Source organism: Musca autumnalis, unplaced genomic scaffold (genome assembly GCF_047663935.1).
Source record: "Musca autumnalis isolate F117 unplaced genomic scaffold, ASM4766393v1 scaffold_30, whole genome shotgun sequence".
Classification (NCBI taxonomy): domain Eukaryota; kingdom Metazoa; phylum Arthropoda; class Insecta; order Diptera; family Muscidae; genus Musca; species Musca autumnalis.
This window is the reverse complement of record NW_027411867.1, coordinates 397526-417382: the sequence shown is the minus strand read 5'-3', so window position 1 is coordinate 417382 and position 19857 is coordinate 397526.

The window sequence follows — 19857 nt, the reverse complement described above, 5'->3', positions numbered from 1 at the left end:
TTCACACTCTTCATAAACGATTTTCCCACGACTGTCAATAATTCTAATGTGTTAATGTATGCCGATGACGTGAAGATATTCCGCTCATTTAGTGACCCGGACGATCAGCATCTTCTTCATCAACTGCGTACTAAATACTACTTTGATAATCACGAGTTAGACACTGTGGAATCATTCAATGACCTTGGCATTTTATTGGATCATCGTCTTAGCTTTCGACAGCATATAAATGATATGGAGAATAAAGCCAATGAAGCACTGGGCTTTATGAAACGATGGGGTAAAGAATTTGCGGATCCTCAAGTCACCAAACGTCTTTATATATTTTTTGTTCGCAGCATACTTGAATATGGCGCAGTTATCTGGGATCCTCGTTACACTATATTCGAAAACTTGATTGAATCAGTTCAAAAACAATTTCTTTTATTCTGTTTGCGTCATCATGGATGGAACTATCAGAACCTACCTTCGTATGAGACAAGACTTAATATGATTAAACTGCCTACATTGAAAAGTCGTCATGTAATGCTGGGTTTAAATTTTGTTTTAAGTATCATTCAAGGAAAAATATATTCAGACCTGATCATGAGTAGAATCTTAATAAATACTCCCACCAGGCAAACAAGAAATTTTCATCTGCTTCAAATTCAATATTTTCGGAGAAATTATGCCAATAACGATCCACTACGCTCCCGTCTTTTGCAGTTCAATAAATTTTATAATCAGATCGATCGGTCTGAAAATAATGCTAGTTTAAAACGGAAAATAATATTCTTCTTCTTTATTTGCCGATCCGCATTCGGATTTTGGCGATCATACAATAACAAATTAAGTATTTTTAGCTGTATATATAGATATATGTTTATGAATATGTTGTGGTAAATTATTCAGCAATGGTGATCTCTCTATTCCTCGCAGCGTTGATAAGGCTTCTTTCATTTGGTTGATTTGTCCACTCCAAAATGTTTTTTATCCAGGAAATTTCTCTTCTTCCTCTTGGCCTTTTTCCCTCAATTTGACATTTAATTATGCTCTGGATGACAGAATACTTTTCGTTTCTCATTATGTGTCCCATATAGGATATCTTCCTACTTTTTATGATATCAAGAAGTTGTCGTTTAGTGTTCATTCTTCTCAGGACTTCTTCATTTGGTACTCGGTCAGTCCAAGGAATTTTCAGTGTTCTGCGATAAATCCACATTTCAAATGCGTTCAATTTTTGTTCGTCTATTGACTTTATTGTCCATGTCTCGGCAGCATATAGTAGAGTGGACCATACATAACATTTTATGAAGCGCATTTTTGTTGTGATGTTGACGTCATGACTTGTTAATATTTTGCGATGGTTAAAAAAGGATTGCCTAGCTACTTCTATTCGGCATTTTATCTCTCTCGAGGCATCCCATTGGTCATTTATAAGGACCCCAAGATATTTAAAACTCCTTACCCGTTCTATTTCGTCATTTTTTATTTTCAATGATGTGTTGTTTTGGTAAGTTTTTCTACTTATTACCATATATTTCGTTTTCTTAATGTTAATCTTAAGACCATACAATTCGCTTTTTTGAGTAAGCGAGTTAACCAGTTTCTGTAGACCATATAGGCTAGTGGCAATTAATGTTGTGTCGTCGGCGTATCGTATATTGTTTATTAATTCAGAGTAATTCACCCTTACGACAATTTGCTCGTTTTCAACTGCTACTTGAAATATTTTGTTGGAGTATAAATTAAATAATAGAGGTGATAGGATACACCCTTGTCTAACGCCTTTGGATATTGGGATATTGTCAGTGAGTTCTCCATCAACTTGAATGTTTGCAGTTTGTTGCCAATAAAGGTTTTTTATGCATCTTATTTCCTTTTCTGTTATTCCGGTATCCATCAAGATATCCATCATTTTTTTATGCCTGACCGTATCGAAAGCTTTTTCGTAGTCGACGAAACATAAGAATATATCTTTTTGAACATCTCTACATTTTTGAATAAGGACTTGGATACTTAGTAGTGCCTCTCGCGTTCCCATGCCTTCTTTGAAACCGAATTGTGTTCTCCCCATATGTGGCTCACACTTAGGGTAGATTCTTTTATGTAGTATTTTAATAAATATTTTTAGGGCATGACTCATTAGACTAATTAGTCTATAATCACCGCATTTTCGTGCATGTGCTTTTTTTGGTATAGCTATAAATGTAGATTTTAACCAGTCGTCGGGGTACTGTCCTGTATCGTAAACGTGATTGAAGAGTTTCAGCAGTAGTTGTATATTGTTTCCCTCTATTAATTTCAAAATCTCTGCGGGTATTTCATCAGGGCCGACGGTCTTCTTATCTTTCATTGACTGAATTGCCGATTTGACTTCATCTTCCGTGATCGGGTTTCCTGTTATGTCTGATTCAGTATTAGTGTTATTTTCTGGCCTTTCATCATCAGTGAATGTTGTTTTGATATATTTGTGCCAAACACTTTTTCTTTCTTTGGTCTCGAAGACAGCTTTACTGTTTTCGTCGACAAGTAGAGCCGGATGAGTTTTGCGGTATATTCCGGATGCTTCTTTTAATTTCTTGTGTAGGTTGAAATCGTCGTGTAGTCGGTGTAGCCTTTCGATTTCTTCACATTGCTTGTTAAGTTGAGCGTTCTTTGCAGCTCGTGTGGCATTTCTAATCTCTTGGTTTATTTCCCAATAAATTTCATAGTTGGTATTTTTATGTATTTTTCGCTTTTCTCGAAGTTCGAGGATTTCTGTTGTTATCCAAGGTTCTTCTTTTCGGGTGGTTTTTGTCCCTAATATAGTTGAGGTTGTTTTAAAGACAGTTTTCATTTCATTCCACAACTGCTCAGTGCCTTGGCTGTTGACGTTATTAAGATTGGTGTTTATAAATTCTTTTACTCTTTCTTTTGTTGATGGGTCTTCTAGTTTTTCTAGATTAAGTTTAGTTTTTGCAGCTTTTTTTCTTGGCATTCCAAGTCTTATTCGCATTTTGCATAATAAAAGATTATGGTCGGAAGGGACGTCCGCTCCGGGATATGTGGAGCATGTTACAACACAAGAACAGTAGCGTCGATTTATTAGTATATAGTCAATTTGATTTCTAACTGGATTTTCTGTACTATCTTGTGGCGATCGCCATGTATACAGACGTCTTGGGTGATGGCAAAATAGAGTATTTACTATTTTCATGTTGTGTTCTTGGCAAAATTGTATGAGCCTGTCCCCTCTTTCATTTCTGGTGCCTAGTCCAAATTTTCCCGTGATATCCGCTGTTTCTATATTTCCTACCTTAGCGTTGAAATCTCCTTGAACAATCGTGATTTCATGTGGTTTTGTCATTTTCATGAGTTGTTCAACATCGCTGTAAAATTTTTCTATTTCCTCGTTATTTGAGTCACATGTTGGTGCATAGACTTGGATAATATTCATATTAAGTGGTTTTGCACATATTTTTATCATCATTACTCTATCGGATAGTGGGACAAATCCATTTATGCAGTCTGCTATCTTATTTTCCACAATGATTGCAACACCTCTCCTGTGAACGTCATCGTAGTTTCCCGAGTGATATATTTTAGTATTCTGTGACCTAAATTCGCTACTTTCGGTCCACCATGTTTCACTGATTCCTAGTATATCTATATTCAGTCTTTTCATTTCATCTATGGTGTTGTTTAGTTTTCCAGGTTCGTACAGACTTCTTACATTCCATGTTCCGATATTTATTTTTGTTTTATTTTTACCTCCGGGGATTCTTAGCACCCTCGTTTTGCCGGAGACTGAGGGCCGTATATTATCTATTGTATTCATTGCATTTGTATGATTTTTCTAGGGATGTTACTTTAGTGGTTTCCCGTTGCCTTCTAAAGGGTTTATAGTTTTCCTTCTTTCGTTCAGCCGCTCCTATGAAGTACAGACGCTGTTTGCAGCCGCCAAAACTTGGACAGACGCTGCCTTTTTCCTTTTTTTTTTTGGTTCACCCCGCATATTTTATTTCTGCGGTACCCGCCATATCTGATGAGCATTCCCCTATCCACCACCTGGGGAGGCGTCCGATGGGAGAAAAAAGAGGAAAAAAAAACAACTCCGCACGGAGTTTTTTTTTAAAATATAACACTTCCATCCAATGCTAATTGTATATATGTATATTTTTTAGTCTGTAAGGATACATGTATTATCTACAGACTTAATTATAATAAAAAAATAAAAAAGAGAACATTTGTTTCTCAAATGAGAATTTTCAAAATATGTATACATTTTATTAGAAAAAAACAAACCCAGCAGACCATAATTGTAGAATATTTTTCCAAACATTTGTTTGCAATTTAATTAACTACGAAAAAATTTTATATTGGGAAACTTAAAAAAAACATTTTTATATTTTTAAACAAAAACAATTACAAAATTTGTATGTATTCGGTGCCGAGGGCTGATATGGAGTGCAACAACGGAAAATTATTATTATAAATTGTAGTCTTATAGGTTTTAATTAGCTGTACTTGTGACTAAAATTTGTTGTTTTAGGCCATGTTAGTGTCATTTTTGGAAAAATTTGCATTTTTATATCCTGACAGGGTTTATATACCCATGGCAGTTAAAATACTAAATTTCAGTCATATCGGTGGTATATTGAGGCCACAAGTTTAAAAATACCTTAAATCGGGAGGTACGGTCCTATGGTGGCTATTTGAGATAGTCAACCCATTGCGGCACATTTCGGGTGGATTGTTTCATACCCCTATCAAATACTTAATACCAAATATCAGCTATTTCGGTGGGGATCGAACACTAACTACCAAACGTCAGTCATTTCGATGGGATATTAAGCAGCAACCTTCAAAATACCGAAAATCGGGCGGTACCGTTATATGGGATCTATATGAAGACGTTACCCTATACCGACCAATTTCAGGTGAAAAGTTTTATACCATCAACGAATATTAAGTACCAACCTGCAACCATTTCCGAGGATAAAACCTTCAATATACCGATAATTGGGATGTACCGTTCCATGGGTGTACATAAAAACGTGGACCGATACCGATAAAATTCTTGGAGAAAGTTTTGAGTGCCAAAGGAGGACGAAATGTCAAATTTCAGCCATTTTGGTAGGATAATAATACTAAAACCTTCAAAAATACCGAAAATTTGAGGATTTCGTCCTATGGGGTCTATATGAGGGCGTGGACCTATTCCGACAAATTTCAGGTGAATAGTTGTAACAAAGACTTACTACCACATTTCAGCCATTTCGGTGGGATATTGAGGCCACAACCTTCGATATACCAAAAATCAGGAGGTACCATTCTATGGAGGCTATATGAAGACGTGGACCTATACCGAAAAATTTTAGCTGGAAAGTTGTATACCCTCAACGAAAACTAACTACCAATTTTCAGTAATTTCGGTGGGATATGAAGGGGGCTATATGAAGACGTGAAGCTATACCGACACATTTCATATGAGTTTAATACCGCAAATGGATCCCAAATACCAACTTTCAGCCATTTCGGTGGAATATTGAGGCCACAACCTTCAAAATACCGAAAATAGGGAATTAGTGTTCTATGGGGGCTATACCACGGTGTGGAACTGTACCGACAATTTTCTGGGAGAAAGTTTTATACCCCCAACGGAGACTAAATACCAAATATCAGCCATTTCTGAGGAATACTGAGGCCACAACTTTCAAAACACCGATAATCGGGAGGTAAGTTCTTTGGGGGCTATATAAAGGCATGGACCTATACCAACAAATTTCATATGGAACGTTTAATACCCCAAATGAAGACCAAAACCAAATTTCAGCCATTTCAGTGGATTAATGTGGCCACAGCCTTCAAAATACAGAAATTCGGAAGAGATATCGTCCTATGGGGGCTATATCAAAACGTGGACCTACAGTGTTGAGCATATCAAAGGCAACAAATCAAGGATTACGTATTAATTCAAATTTTTGGATCCGTCACAATTTTTTAAAATTTAATATTTTGTTTCCAGTTGTTTTGTTATATACAGAGGGCTTTCAACATGTTGCTTCTGTTCTTTGTAGTTGGATGGGATAACAACAACAATATTGACTGATCCTTGAGAATATGGAGCAGGTGTGTAAACATTTTTCACACTGACAATAAATACCTGAACCAAATCAAATACCTGAACCAACAGCAACAAAAACGCCACCGAAACAAAAGCAACTCCTCCCGCCATTCACTACTCCATATTTTACTCCCTCAAAATCGTTGAATAACATATTAAAAGTCGTACCTACTCGTAATATGATAACTATTTTTGCCGCCCGATTTGCATCTGAAACCACGCATGAGCATGTAAAAATTGAACCGTGATATCGACGTCCAAGTTTTCAAATTCAATTATGCAATGAAGAGAAGAAAAGTATCATTTAGGGTAATTGTCCCTGAAGAAGTATTTGAAACTGTTGTGAATCCTGAATTCTGTCCACCGAAAGCAAAAATTCTAGAGTATATCTAGAAAGATCGCCCTATTACTGATGCCGCCGTTTTACCTCCGCAATCAAACCCCTCAAAAAACTAATTACTTTTCCATCTTTGAAACACTTAAATGTAATCTATCAAAATGTGAGAGGATTGAATACTAAATTAACTTCAATATTTATAGACAGTTTTGATTTCAATTTAACATTCTTGTATTCACCGAAACATGGCTTGAGAAAAACAGTTTTAATTCCGAAACATTGTGTGAAAAGCATAATATTTTCAGACGAGACCGATCCGACACTTCAAAGAAAACTGGTGGTGGTGTACTCAATGCTGTTTCTTCTGATTTTGCTGCAGAAGAAATAATTTTATCCTTAGTTTCTGACATTGAATCTGTTGCAGTAAAAATTCGAATTGGTAACGCTTCCATATTTCTAACATGTTCTTACATTCCTCCAAATTCCAATATTGATGTTTATTTGAAACACGCAACTGCTATTAGATTATCTTTTAAGTCGTCGAAAGCATGTGATACTCTGATTGCCCTCGTTGGATTTAATAGCCCTACAATTCAGTGGGACATTGTTACTGATATGAATTGTTTAATTCCCCGTACATTAATAAGTTCTTCAAAAGATTTCGTTGATTCTATGTATGATCTTGGATTGCCACAAGTTAATAACATATTCAATTCTTCTGGTAAGCTTTCGGATTTAGCTTTTGTCAACAGTCCCTTAGATGTGTCAATTAACTCATGTGACCCTCTAACACAACCCGAAGACCGCTTTCATCCCACAATTGAATTGAGAATTATAAAGTCTATTATGTCGCGTAGAATTAATTCAATGCCAAATCGTCAGTACTGCTTTGCGAAGACCGAATATTGCAAGTAAAATTCCTTACTCTCAACAGTCTAATCAACAGTCTAATCAAAATTTTGACACCCAAATAAATACATTTTACTCAATTCTTTACGATTATATTGCTAAATCCGTTCCTAAAACTTTACCCCAACGTTCATCAGGGCCACCCTGGAATTCCATAACTTTGGCCAAATTGAAAAACAAAAAGAATAAATGATTTAAGAAATATAAAAAATCTGGATCATCTGTTGATTTTTCTGGCTATTCCGTTGCAAGATTTGAATATAATATTGGAAATAAAAGAGCGTATAAAATGTATATCTTATCAATGAAAGAAAAATTAAAACGAAATCCAAAATCGTTTTATAACTTTATAAACTCTAAACGACGATCCAGTACATACCCAAATTCCTTTAAATATGGATCTGTAGTTGCAGATGATGATGTCACAATAAGTAATTTGTCCGCTGACTTCTTTGCTACAACATACTCAAAAAAAAGTATATGAACAATCTACTAATTATCCTTACAAAATCAACGAATCTTCTGTTATAAATGTATCTACATTTAGTACGGCTACTGTTTTAAAAAATCTAAAAACGATAACAAATACATATAGTCCGGGGCCGGATGGTATACCAGCAAATATACTTACGCACTGTGCTAATAATCTTGCCATTCAACTTTCTAAATTGTTTAATACAACGTTACACCTAGGCTATTTACCTCCTGTTTGGAACGAGTCGTATATAATACCATTATTTAAATCCGGCAGTAAGAGCAACATATCAAATTATAGAGGTATCGCTAAATTTAGTGCCATACCGAAGCTTCTAGAAAAACTTATTTCTGACACTTTGTCCTTTGATGTTTCTAACATTCTATCTAACTGTCAGCACGGATTTCGGAAATCCCGTTCAACGATTACAAATATATTAGAATTGACCACTATTTTAAATGATGGGTTTAGATCTCGATTACAGACTGATGTTATATACACCGATTTTACTAAAGCTTTTGATAAAGTTAATCATACTCTATTGCTCATTAAATTGGATAAAATGGGCTTCAGTTAACATTTACTGCAGTGGTTGAAATCATATTTGTCTAACAGAACTCAGAAGGTGAAATTTAACTCCGCTGTATCGAAAATTATATCCGTTTCCTCTGGTATTCCACAGGGAAGCCACCTTGGCCCAATTCTTTTCACACTCTTCATAAACGATTTTCCCACGACTGTCAATAATTCTAATGTGTTAATGTATGCCGATGACGTGAAGATATTCCGCTCATTTAGTGACCCGGACGATCAGCATCTTCTTCATCAACTGCGTACTAAATACTACTTTGATAATCACGAGTTAGACACTGTGGAATCATTCAATGACCTTGGCATTTTATTGGATCATCGTCTTAGCTTTCGACAGCATATAAATGATATGGAGAATAAAGCCAATGAAGCACTGGGCTTTATGAAACGATGGGGTAAAGAATTTGCGGATCCTCAAGTCACCAAACGTCTTTATATATTTTTTGTTCGCAGCATACTTGAATATGGCGCAGTTATCTGGGATCCTCGTTACACTATATTCGAAAACTTGATTGAATCAGTTCAAAAACAATTTCTTTTATTCTGTTTGCGTCATCATGGATGGAACTATCAGAACCTACCTTCGTATGAGACAAGACTTAATATGATTAAACTGCCTACATTGAAAAGTCGTCATGTAATGCTGGGTTTAAATTTTGTTTTAAGTATCATTCAAGGAAAAATATATTCAGACCTGATCATGAGTAGAATCTTAATAAATACTCCCACCAGGCAAACAAGAAATTTTCATCTGCTTCAAATTCAATATTTTCGGAGAAATTATGCCAATAACGATCCACTACGCTCCCGTCTTTTGCAGTTCAATAAATTTTATAATCAGATCGATCGGTCTGAAAATAATGCTAGTTTAAAACGGAAAATAATATTACATTTTAAAATATAACACTTCCATCCAATGCTAATTGTATATATGTATATTTTTTAGTCTGTAAGGATACATGTATTATCTACAGACTTAATTATAATAAAAAAATAAAAAAGAGAACATTTGTTTCTCAAATGAGAATTTTCAAAATATGTATACATTTTATTAGAAAAAAACAAACCCAGCAGACCATAATTGTAGAATATTTTTCCAAACATTTGTTTGCAATTTAATTAACTACGAAAAAATTGTATATTGGGAAACTTAAAAAAACATTTTTATATTTTTAAACAAAAACAATTACAAAATTTGTATGTATTCGGTGCCGAGGGCTGATATGGAGTGCAACAACGGAAAATTATTATTATAAATTGTAGTCTTATAGGTTTTAATTAGCTGTACTTGTGACTAAAATTTGTTGTTTTAGGCGATGTTAGTGTCATTTTTGGAAAAATTTGCATTTTTATATCCTGACAGGGTTGCCATCTCTAACCACTTTTCCCATGGTCTGGGGGAAATATCATAATACCCTAAATTTTCCCTTATATAAAAATTTAAATTGTTAAATATTTATTCGGAAAGTGGTTTAGTATCAACAGTTCTTATGTTTGCCGAATAGTAAAATTACTTACTTAGCTGACCCATTACAGAACATTGTTCCATACACCGAACTAAGGAAATATCTCCAATTCTCTCTGTGTAGTGCTTCGCTTTTTAGAATACCGCGCCTTGTCATCTCGTCAATCACTTGTTTGTGACATCTTTTTTGGCCTGCCCATTCTGGGTGCACCGTCATGTGGCTCGAATTTATAAGCCTTTTTAGCGGGTTCATCATCGCTCATTCTTATTATATGGCCTAGTCAACGCAATCCCTGCATCTCGATATGTTTAACTATATGGATGTCGTTGTATAGCAGATACAGTTCGTGGTTCATACTACGTCGATATTCACCGTCAACACAGATCGGGCCGTAGATCTTTCGAAGAATTTTTCTCTCAAACACGCCAAGCACTGCCTTATCTGCTTGCGCAAGTATCCAGGCTTCTGTTTTGTAAAGCGTTATTATTGTTTGACGAGTTGTGGCTTTGTTTTTAAAGTGCTTACTTAAGCCAAAGTAGCATCTGTTGGCCAATACAATTCTTCTTTTTATTTCACAACTGATGTCGTTTTTGCGCTTACGGCGGTGCCGAGGTATACGAAGTCGTTTACTACCTCAAAATTATAGGAACCAACTTCAACAGTTGATCCGATCTCAATGGACGCATTGCGCGTCGACACCATCAGCTTGGTCTTCTCGCCGTTTACCGCCAGACCCACTTTAGCAGATTCGGTTACTTCTTTTACTGATCGCCCCATGATGTCTATATCATCAGCATAAGCAAGTAACATGTGCCTATTGGTGTAGATTGTCCCCTTCTTTTGACGTTTGCCTCTCGTATAACCTTTTCTAGCAGGATGTTGAAAATATCACACGAAAAGCTGTCTCCTTGCATGAAACCACTTTTGGTACAAAACTCTTCGTGGAGGTTCTTTCCTATTTTAACTGAAGATTTTGTGTCAGTTAGAGTGATTTTACAAAGCCGAATGAGCTTTGCGGGGATACCAAATTCAGGCATTGCTTGGAATAACTTTGAACGTAGCGGGCTGTCGAAGCCTGCTCTTGGGTGTTCTCCAGTATTTGCCGCAGGGTAAATATCTGGTCAATGGTGGGCTTGCCAGGACTAAAGACGTTATCGTGATGAGGAGTGCTTTGATTAAGCAGTTGGGCGAATTGAGTGGAATATGCTGTGGTCATCTGTTGTGATTGCAGCTTACCGTTCGCACTTTGTTTGGTACGTTTAATCTGGTACGTACCTTGGCTGCAACAAGGTAGTGGTCCGAGTCTATGTTTGCTCCTCGGAACGAACGCACATCCAACACGCTCGAAGAATGTCTTCCATCTATCACAACGTGATCAATTTTGGCATTAAAATCGCATAGAATAATTTTAATGTCATGGGCAGGGCAGCGGTCATAAGTTTCTTCTAAGCGCCCGTAAAATATATCGTTGGTCTGTTCGTCCTTGTCTTCAGCATGAGCGCAAATAAAGCTGATATTGAAGAATTTTGCTTTAATTTGAATTGCCGCAAGTCATTCATTCACTGGGATGAAGCTGGAGACCAGGTGTTTTAACCTCCGACCAACTACAAATCCGCAACCAAACTCATGCATTGAGTCATGGCAGCTATAATACAGTGTGTCACCTTTAGGTGTTGTTGTGACGCCTTTCCCGTTCCATCGTATTTCCAGTATGGCAGTAATGTCGGCCTTGTACTCTTCAAGAACATCTGCCAGTGTGTGAACTGCACCTTCTCTAAAAAGAGTGCGAACAATCCAGGTGCAGATTCACAGATCATGATCCTTAAAACGCTTGCGGGGTTCGTCACTTTAGAGGGGTTTATTTTTCTTTTCTTTCGTTTTTTCATAGTAGGCTGTTTTTTCTACGGGAGAGTTACTAACTTCCTTAATATCTTTGGAGACAATAACTCCAAGATTGCCAATTAAAAGTCACCAAAAGAGATTCAAATTCAGGTCAATTTATTGCAGCTTCCAAAGAGCTTACCAGTGTAAGGTTGTGCAAAAAGTGGACGAGTCTTACTTTGGTTACAAAACAGGAAATTTAAATTTCTATGTGTTACAAATATTGTTTAAACGATAATTCACAATAACATATTTAGAAATGTGTTATAAAATAAATTCTATAATTCACAATATTTTAAATTCACAATTTTTTTTAATGATTTATATTATGTTTTGGATTTAAAAATTCAAATTAAATCAGAAAATGCAAATGTAATTATATGTCCAAACTATGCTAGTGCCGCCGGGCCTAAGCTTTGGTTGACTGGTTTGTCGCGCATAGAACCGATGCCAAAGAACGAATAGCTTCCGATAAAATAAAATTGTCTGGACCAGATGCATCTCGTGTACTTTGCTTTTGTTGAGATTTTCTGTCTTGCTGTGGTTTAGGTTGTCTTTTCTTTCCGGTATAATTTGAGTGGAGTAGTCTATGGTGATAATAACCACATCTGTTTTGTGACCGACAGTTCCTGAATCTATAGCTACGTGCAAGACAGTTGATGCATTATACGTTTTTCAAAACAAAATTATTCCGTTGTCTCAGTTCCATTCGTAGAAATTTGAGATAGACGCTGAGAGAGTGAAACTTCTGGCACATTTTGCATTTATAAACGTTGGAATTTTGAAAACGATCCTTTTGGCATTTCCTGTAAGTATCAACACGATAAGTTATTAAAAAGAGGTCTCTCTTTGGCAATGAAGAGAGTTTGTTGTGATTATGTATATTTTTAAATATTATAAATTTCTTTCTCCAGTGTCAATGTTGCAATATGGCAGATAACACAATTTTACGATGGGGCGAGTTATGGACCCATTAGGGGTGTATATATCCGCAACTCGAACCCTTTTATCAGAGCCTAAGTATATTTTTTCTATTCTACCCAATCGCCACTCGATAGGTGGTAGAATGTCGTCTTGTACAACCACTAAATCGCCAACTGTAAGATTGCGAGTGGGGTATTGCCACTTATAAATTTTTTGGAGAGCTTTAAGATAATCTGTTTTCCAACTTTGCGCAAACTGATGGTGGAGGGCTTTTAATTTTGTCCATCTGTTTATAAGAGAGAGATTTGAGGAATTTGGTTCTGGCAAAGCCATTATGGGTGAAGCTTTTAAGAAATGCCCGGGTGTTAGAGCAGTCAAGACTGCGGAATCTTCCGAAAAAGCGGATATTGGGCGTGAGTTTAAAAGCCCTTCAATTCTTGCTAAAACGGTTGAGAATTTTTCAAAAGTGAACTTGTGTGCACCAGCTATCTTTTTCAAATGAGTCTTAAAACTTTTCACGGCGGCTTCCCAAAGGCCGCCCATGTGTTGTGCGTGGGGAGGAATAAATTTCCATTCAAATCCGTGGATTGAGTATTTTTGGGAAATGTCGTTAGAGGTTGAATTTATGAATTGAGTAAATTCACGTAATCAATTTCTGCTAGCCCCAATGAAATTACTACCATTATCGGATATCACCTCCCAACAAAGCGAGCGAATGCCGCCTCGAAAGCAGCAAATGATAATTCGGAACAGGGCTCCAAGTGTATCGCCTTTGTTGTAAAACAAACAAAAACGCTGAAGTTTGTTTTTATGCAAGGTGATTTGCGCAAGACTGAGCTCTTTAACTCAAAGGGGCCGGAAAAGTCAATTCCTGTAATATGAAACGGTGGGGTTATTGAACATATTTCACTTGGTAGTGGGGCCATCATTTGATGGCATTATTTTGTTTGTAAATTATACAAACCGGCGTTTTAGTTGGGATATGTAAAATTAGGTTTGTACAAATCTTGTCATTTGGTGACATTCACCATGAGCTAAGAAAACGTGCAGATGAATTAAAAACAAATTACAAAGTTTTGAGTTACCGGGGGAGTATTACTGGGTATTTTTCATTATAGGGAAGAGAGGAGTTTGTCGACCGACCATTTACTCTCATAACATTGTCTGAATCAAGGTATGGATTTAGAGATATCAAGGAACTTTTAGTCGAAATAGGTTTTGAATTGGCTACAAAAATTTCCCATGACCATGATGGTTTCGACAGCCATCCCAAAACTATGGATGAGTCTGTCCATAGGGTGACCGATTTAAAGTTATAGTTATATGTGTCAATCATATATTTAACGAGTTTACAGAGCAATAAAGCTCCGATTAATTCTAGTCTGGGTAGGGAAGCATGTTTAATGGGGGCCACTTTAATTTTTGAGATCAACGACGTATATATACAGAACCGCAATATGCTCCTTTGGAAGCATCGCAGAATCCATGAATTTCGAGTATGTCATTGGGCATAAACTGTATAAATCTGGGAATTGATATTAATTCTATTTTGGAAATATCTAACAAAATATCATTCCATAGTGCAAGGGAATCCGGGCTAACTTCTTCATCCCAGCTTAATCCTTGCAACCATATTTGCTGCATAAACGTTTTTGCTCTAATGATTACAGGGGCGATCCAGCCAGCTGGATCAAATAATTGAGTTACAGATGAAAGGATTTGACGTTTCGTTACATTTGAGTGGTTTTCTATTAATATTGAGCTATACGAAAAAGTGTCTTTATGGGCATTCCATTTTATTCCTAAGGCTTTAGTTGAGCTGGTTTCAAAAAATCGTAACAGATCCATATCATATAAATTTTCTGAAGAGATGTTAGTTAATAAACTGGGGTCGTTAGCGGTAATCTTTTTCAAAGGAAACCCTCCTGAATTTAATACCTGCATTAGCTGTGAGAGTGATTCTGTTGCTTCTGCAATAGTGAATCCTCCAGAAGGTATGTCGTCGACATACGTTTCATTTCGTAATATTGCTGCAACTTTAGGGTATTGGATTTCGGAATCAAAAGCGAGTTGTAATAATGTTCGAATCGCGAGAAATGGGACGCAGTTCAACCCAAATGTAACCGTTTTCATTTGAAAATCTTTGACGGGACCTGTTTCTTCGCTTTGAAATAATATTCTTTGATAACTTCTGTCATCTGGGTGTACTAAGATTTGGTGTCACCGCTTTATACATATTTGTATTTTCGCCAATTAAGAATGATCGAAATTAAATTGGTCTGTAATGTTGGCCCAGTATAAAGTGTGTCGTTAAGGGAATAACCAGTTTTGGTCTTTCTCGACGCAATGAACACAATTCTAACTTTTGTAGATTTATGTTCCGGTCGTATTACAGCGTGGTGGGGAAATTAAAAGAGAAATATTTTCCATCCACGATTAATTCATTTGAAGATACTTCTTCATATGAAAGAGTACATACAACTTGTACTCTTTCAGTTATGCATGGTATTCGGCTTTTAAATACGGTTCATTTGATAATTTCTGTCCATGTTAGCATATTGAGCGAGTGCAGTAAAGCGAGAGGATCCAAGAAAAATATCTTTAGGAAAATTCTTCTTAAATGGTAACCGAACCATGTAACGCACACTTGACTGGGGTGAAAAAGTCTTAGAAAAGAATTCTTCACAGAATATATCTTCCTCCGAAACGGGCGGAGAGGAAGGTACTTCTTCAGTCTCCCAAAACTTTTTTAATATGGAAATAAGTGATTCATTTTCAGATTGAGTTACACTGAGAGATAAAGTGTGAACAATCTCAGATTTTACAGGACCACTTAACACCCACCCAAAAATGGTTTTATATGCTGACGCTTCCCCACATATATTTTTCCGAATGTCTTCAAGATTAATGAAACTTTCGCAATCGTTTCCCAGAATCAAATGGATGTTAGAGGATTTATTAACATTTGGATCTGACAAATCTAATGTGTTGAGTTCAGATGTGTTTGGTAATTTAAATGATATAGATGGAAGCCGTTTTGGAAGTATAATAGCCTTTATGTTATATTTTATATTGTTGGGTACAACTAAGGTTACAACACACTCTTTATCTGCTTTTTGATCAATCCCTCCTATGCCAGTAATGTTGTAGTTAGCTCTGTTATATGGTAGTTGTTAATATGAAATCCGTTCCATTATTTTTATAGCTAAATCTAGGAAAAATTAAATTGAGATGTTTTAATCAATTTTTGAATTTGCCGAAAAACAACATACGTCAGCTGTCAATGTTAGTTGTTAAGTTTTTTACTGAATAAAGTCTCTCTTTGAATTCAACCATCAACCGAAGCACAAGGTAATCCTGTCTTTTGTTCAACGACTAGAACGACGAAACCTAAGTACAAACTACAATTCATAAGAAGTTCATAGTCAATCCTGATAATTTCGAGTGAGATGATATTTCTAAAGGAAAAATACTAATAATACATATATTAGTCATTCTTCAATTTCGTTATGAGGTTATGACTGCTGCAAATATACATTGGTACTGGGGTACCCTCTATACATCATATTTGTGGCGGAATCATTTCTTTACATGGATCATCTCGTCACTTCCATTATAAAACAGGTTTGAATTTCATTTTGTTCGTTCCTTCATGATACAAGGTATGTACAAATTGTCCAAAGCAACTAGTTGTAAAGAAGCAAAGCAAGTGCGTGGTTAATTCGGAAAAGTAGCTTAAAAACGAAAAAAAAAATACTGAATGTCCGCCAGGTTCTTTAAGGACACTAAATACGTGTGCTTTAAATTAATATAATCCTGATTTCCATAACTTAGAACGTGACAATTCATCCAAAAAAGTTGCCATCAAATTTTCTATTACACTCGAATTTTCAATTGCACAACAAATATAAAATAAACACCTTATTACATTTTATCTTATTACGACCAAAGATTTACCTAGTGATTTACATACAGACCATATACATAAGTATATATACATATGTACATTCGTACATATCTGCCTAAGCTCATTCAAACGGCAAGCTAAGACCCAACTCATCAAACATAAGCGGTACGTACATACATATTTTTTCCTTCTTCTTATCACACTTCATTTCTCACTTGTCCATAATTTTCTCCATAATCCAAATATAAGTGTGACCATAATATTCTCATTTCCAGTGAGAATATCACTCGCCACTTTTAATTGTAAAGTTCGAAATAAAAGGGAAAGAAGAATAAAGATCAGATGTTCCATTCCACTTGTTTCAACAAAGCTACTCGTTATTTTGAACAATAACAAAGCAAAACATTACATTTTGCATCGAATAATAAAATTTGTTATTCGTTATTTTATGACATTTCTCTATTAATTCATAACAGAGTTTATGATACAAAATCTGTTTATTACTTCAATTAATTTGGGAATGAATGATATGTTTAGATCTTCTCAACAACAACTGGTAGTAACCCTCTAGTGACCTTAATAACTCTTCGTGTACATTTGAAATCACACAAATCTGATATTCTTCGGCAATATTATACCATCCTAAAGCTCATATATAATTATAAACAAAAAATCTTGGAAAGTCTGATAATTGTTGGTTTATTTTATCAACAAAATTTGTATTCATCTTCCGACATACATTTTTCATTACGAAATCTGAACATATACACTCTATTCAGTCCATCCGCTGCCCACTCCAGAAATTGTCATTATTTCATTTTTTCCAAACCTTCCGTTCTACTATGACTGCTCTTGAAATATTTGTACGTGCCAACGTAAAATTGGTAAATTTTAAACAAGAGCTAACGGATGCCATTATCACAGAATCTGCTATACTCGCTCTGGATGTCCATCGTGAAGAATTAAAGGCGATATGGGGAAGGATTAAAAGTTTATATGAAAAGTGCATTGAAGTACTTGATAACGAAGAAGATGGTGGAACGGACGGCGGAGAAGACGAAGACGATAAAGATTCCACCGAAGACAATACCCTGACTAGCATAAATTCCAGGTACCATGCGTCTTATGAGATTTATTTCAAAATAGTTTACAAAATAAGTGCTAGCATCCACGAAAGATCTAAAGATTCTCCTTCTAGCACCCCTTCACTTTCCAATTTTCGTTTACCGGCATGTGATACCGAATTATTTCGTGGAGACTATCAGTCCTGGCCATCTTTCAAAGATATGTTCACGGCCATATATATAAAAAATTCAAGTTTATCCAAAGTTCAAAAACTTTTCCATTTGAGGAAAAAGACTGAAGGTGAAGCTAATGACATCGTTAAGAAATGCCCGCTTACTAACGATGGATTTGATACCGCTTGGAAGAATTTGATTGACCGTTTTGAAAACAAACGAATGCTTGTACACAGTCAACTCCGCATACTTTTTAATTTGACCCCAATCACCTCCGAGACTAGTGAAGAAATAAAAACTCTACAACGTAACATAAATGCTTGTATCTCATCTCTAGAACTTTATAAAATTGACATTTCCAATTGGCGAGCTATTTTTGTTTATATTTGTTCTACTAAATTGCCTAAGATCACACTCTCCTTGTGGGAGCAATCCATTCAAAATAAAAAGGATATATCCAAGTGGTCAGATTTAAACGCGTTCTTGTCATCCAGATACCAAACTTTAGAAACGATTGGGGATCCCCAACGATCCCCAAACATCTCAAAAACTCAATACAAACAACTTTTCGGATAAAAAGGCTTCATTCAACGGTTCAAAGAGATTGAGTTCAAACCATACCAGAATCAACCCTTCAGAATGCAACCTATGTTCTAAAGAATATCATACTGTACGAAAATGTCCAAAATTTAATGAAATGAATTCGGAAGACAGAACATCTTATATTAAAAAACAAAATGTATGTGTTAATTGTTTTGCTAGTGGTCACACTGTGAAAAATTGTAAGAGTGCCCAAAATTGTTTCACGTGCCACAAGAGACATAATACGCTTTTGCATAGTGACACTTTATTCTCTTTATCTAAACCGACAACATCCCAACCTAATGTTATCCCAAATATTCAACAGATACAGTCCACACCATCCTTTTCGAATCAAAAGTTCAAAAATAATTCTGGAGTTTCATTAGGCCCCTCCACATCTCCCAATCATGTTCATAGTTGTTTCACAACCCACGCTCAAAATGTCCTCCTAGGTACTGCAGTAATTCAAATCAACCATTTAGGGTTAAATTACATATGTCGAGCGTTAATTGATTCAGGATCGCAAGGAACCTTTATTACCGAAAAGGTCTTCAATACTTTGAAACTTCCTTTCACCTCCATTGACGCTGATAGCTCAGGTCTCAACGGCGTAAGATCTGCAAGAGTACGGAAGTTGGCTCATTTTACGGTTTGTTCTCGATTTGACACTAAGACACCAATCAATACAACCGCCCTGGTTGTTCCACAACTCTCAGGTAACCTTCCCTCAAGCTCCATTGATCCATCTATTCTCAAAGACATTGGTACTTTTAAGCTTGCCGATCCAAAATTATACGAGAGTTCGCGGGTTGACATATTAATAGGGGCTGATATGTTCAATCAAAATACTTCTAAACAGAGTTGAGCGAAATATTCGTGGATCTCTTCTTGCACAAGAGACCATCTTTGGGTGGGTTATTATGGGTCCTCTACATTCCGATTTCAAAATATCTTCCTTTTCTACCACCATCACAGTCCACGATGAAATTAGCTTAGAAAAACAGCTCAAGCGTTTTTGGGAGCTGGAGAATATTCCGCAAAAGTCCCATCTTTCCCAAGACGATGCCATTTGCGAATAGCTGTATATAGAAACAACCACCAGAGATAGTGATGGAAGATACATAGTATCACTTCCATTTAAAACGTCATTTTCAGAGCAATCTGTATGCTTAGGCCAATCCAGAGCTAAAGTATATTCCTTATTCTTACGAAATGAAGCTCGGCTCTTGAAAAACGAAGACCAAAAACATAAATATGATTCAGTTCTTCAGAAATATATTGATCTTCAGCATATGAAACGCATTTCCATAAATCCCCCAGAAAAAGCTTCCAAATCATTATTACCTTCCCCACCACGCGGTTATTAAACCCGAAAGAACAACTACTAAATTGCGGGTAGTATTTAATGCTTCCTTTCCAACCACTTCGGGTATGTCCCTAAATGATGTCCTTTATACAG